The following is a 3713-nucleotide window of genomic DNA, read 5'->3' as shown; positions in this document are numbered from 1 at the left end:
TCTCCATAGTTTGTGTTCGATGATTTTCTTATCACAAAACTCCATAACCATTTTCTTGGATGAATTCTTTCTCAAGAATCTCCATAACCATTGATTGGATGTTTTTCTTATCAAAAAACTCCATAACGTTGTCGTGGATGTTTTTCTTAGGGGTCATCATCTGCCCATAAACCAAAAAAAAAACTCCTTAATTTCATATCATATCATATCATTTCATTGCATCGAGGGGAAAAATTTAGGCTTTCTGTATTTAATATCTTTCACCAGGATTCCACGAGGATTATCATCATTCATGCCATCCGGTAAAGCTATTTAAATAGGGGCAAATGTCATATCATTTGGTCATTAGTATTCATCAACAAAGTCAGTAGAAAAAAGTTAAAAGAGAAAAGTCAACAACTTGACTTATTCATCTGATCATTTGTGTTTTGGATCATGCATTCAAATCCAACACATTTCATTACATGATTCATAACATCATATTTTCACATTGAGTCCATTTAGGGTTTTAGTTTGAAATTATGAGCTTGGTTTCATTACTTTAGTTCCACTCATCCATTAATTCATGCATACACTTGCCATGAGTCACTAATGAGTTTTCTTTTCACATATTGCATAAAATCATTCACTTTCTTCATTTTTTTAAAGCATGTTATCTTCATTCTATTCATATATTGTAACACATTATAATAAGTTTCAAGTCTAAAAGTTTGAATTCAAAATGATACATTCTCCTTTTTTCATTTCAAATGTTACAAAAAATACACATTATATCTATTAAAATTACAACAAAAAACTTAACATTTACATTTGTACATTTTAAGTTTCTCTGCATTTAAAACCTAAGCACCATACTGCATTATAAAACATAAAAACATGGCTTAAAAGCTAGTTGTGCAAATATCCCCTAAGCTTCCACATGATCCAATTCATTGCTCCATTGATCCTAGTCCACCTTTAAAATCCATATGATCCATCTTTTCTTCACCACCAAGAAAGCTTCTAACCACTCGATCTCACACTTGGATTCACTCTGCCATGCCATGCTCATCATCCAAAATAACCTAGAACAAAATATAGATTAGTCCTCAAGGAAACCAATGCAGCATGTTAACAAAAGGGAATGCAAATAAGCTATAACATTCATTAATATAACCAAGCACAACAATTTGACAACAAGATAATTCAAATTTGAATCAAAAGTTTTGTAAGGTCTTTACCACAACAAGGCACTGTAACATTTTTTTTATTGCCAAGCTACACAACCAAAACCTGGCAAGGCAACAATAATGTAGCATAATTCAAATAAAAGGGAAAATTCGTTTTCATCAAAGTAAAAATAAGTTACTATGGTAAAAAAAAGAAGAGGGAAATGCATTTTAAAAAAATAAACTTACTGCATCAATGAAAACAAAAGAAAACTTCATTCAAAATATTGCACAAGGCCACTCACGATTCTTTCCTACACTCATTAATATCCCACAAAATCATGGATGATTGCAAATCCATCTAATAGCTCACCATTTCATTCTTATCCAAATTTCCCAATTCTTACACACTTGAAAGAAAATTTGTGTAGCTCACACAGGTATCTCCTCACTCCCCTAGTGTTATATAGTGTACTAATTTTTTCACACAACAAAAGAAACCCTAAGCTGAGAATTAGAAAGTAAATACACAAATCCCTAAACCTATAAAAATCACTCAATGTTCATATTTCTTTAGTTGCTTAGAGCTTCATCTCAGAAGCTCTAATACAACTGAGCTAAGACCACATAAGAAACAACAATCCCAACAAAGAAACAAAAAATCATAAGCAAAAGAAGAGTATAAGCGGAGATTTATTGAGTCAAAAGAAGCATTGAAAAATACAGAGAAAGAGAAAAGAACTTATCGTGGGGAGTTTCACGCCGGTAACGTATGGTTTGGTAATGTTCTACTAACTTTATATTCTTTCCTACATGTCCATTGTTGTCTAATGCTTGTTAACCTTCCCCCCTTGTCAATTTTGGTGTATTGTGTTGTATGAGGTTGTTTGAATTATTTTTGGGAAATTAGGGTTTTCGCTTATGTAAGTTTGATTCTGGGATTTTTAGGTTTTTTTTGGTATTTTTGAGTCCAAATTTGGACTCATAAGGGTTGAAAACATAAGGGGGGTGTTATTTTGATGGACGGTGGTGGTTCGAAGGCTACATGATGAACGTCATCGTGGATCTTCATAAGTTTCACCGTGTGTGTTCTTGAAAACCACCGGCCTAGATCCATCACCGCTCTTTTTTTGGGTTTGTGTGTTTGTTCATCATAGAGAGAGAAAAGGTTCTGAGTGATGAAACAGAAAAAGAGAGATCAAATAAACTAACTCTCTCTCTCTCTCATTCATTTGCGCCTTTAAAGCCCAACCCTTCCATCGTCCATTGCATGACACATTATTGAGTCCCAGTCCTCTGGATCATTTGACTCAACCTAGAAAAGTATGATCACATGTGCGCCTTTAAAATAATAAGGACTTTTCTTTTTAATATTGCATTTTATCTTTTACTTATTTGTTTATATTTTCTTTCTTTCTTTTTTTATATACATATGAGGATATTTGTATTTATACTCGTATGTTAAAAATTTAATTAATTATTTATTTCTTTTTAAATTATTTAGTTGATTATGATTAATAAAAACCAACAAGATCTTTTTAAAACCTAATCAACTTAATAACACCCATTTCTTACTATTATATACACCTTAGTTTTATTTATTTATTAATTAAAATTAGTAAGTAAATAATCTTTTTTTTCAACTTACCTTTAAGTCAAAAAAACCAAAAAAAAAAATAACTACTTGCCACAATCACAAAATCATTTAAAAAAAATCATTTCTTATTTCATTTTGCAACGCAAATTGAAATGCTTGATCAACATCGAGTTTCTTTTCTTAAATAAAATATAAACCAACTAGCTTATACTTTTAACATTTTCAACAATAATGAATTAAAAAGGATTAGTTCGGCGTAATATTCAATCCTAGTCTTAAATACTTGGATACGACTGGTATAACTCGACCATTCGAGTATTTGTCTTCCTCCAAAATCATTAAACTAAAGGCCTGAAAAACACAAGAAAGGGGGGTTTGAATTGGGTTTTAAAAACAAAAGGTTTTTACCAGCTCAAGAACACCACACAAATACTAAGAATAAAGAGATACAAACACAAGTATTTTTATCCTGGTTTTCTTGAAACTCAAAGCTACTCTAGTCCATCCGCCAAGGTGATTTTTCCTTATACACAAGGATTTAATCCACTATAATCAACTGATTATAATAATCATAAAGAATAACTTTATTTGTCTTCTCAAGGATTCGGCTATACCCTAGTCTCCTTAAGGAATCACAAACAAAAAGTTTGAATCAAAGATTTTGTGTTTACAAGATGCTTCTACACAAGCAGTTTTTTTACACAAATTTAAAACAAACACTTAAAGAAAAGTATACATAAAGTCTAGATATTTTTCACGTAGAAAACAATCTTATGAAATTGTTGTAGTATGCTTTCTTCAAGTCTCCAAGTCCTCTTTATATAGCATGGAAAAGAGACAGTTGGAGGGTAAAATGGGGATACCAATAGAGCGGTTGTCCATTATTGGATTGGTGAAAAGAGTGATACATAGTACAATCCTTCACCCATAATATCAGTGACAAATGTGATGTATAGTACTGTATTTTG

General features: G+C 31.5%; 1 long non-coding RNA gene across 1 annotated transcript; it reads right to left on the bottom strand.

Moving 5' to 3' along the window:
• Positions 1–722: 722 nt before the first annotated feature.
• On the bottom strand, positions 723–2439 carry LOC127092654 (uncharacterized). Its single transcript, XR_007792245.1, has 2 exons — positions 1221–2439; positions 723–1064 (listed from the first exon to the last, which is right to left on the bottom strand). It is a non-coding gene; the product is annotated as an uncharacterized LOC127092654 (long non-coding RNA).
• Between the last annotated feature and the right edge of the window lie 1274 nt (positions 2440–3713).

This window comes from Lathyrus oleraceus, chromosome 6, assembly GCF_024323335.1.
Source record: "Lathyrus oleraceus cultivar Zhongwan6 chromosome 6, CAAS_Psat_ZW6_1.0, whole genome shotgun sequence".
NCBI lineage: Eukaryota > Viridiplantae > Streptophyta > Magnoliopsida > Fabales > Fabaceae > Lathyrus > Lathyrus oleraceus.
Note: the sequence above shows the minus strand (reverse complement) of the source record. Positions and strands in the feature narration are given on the sequence as shown.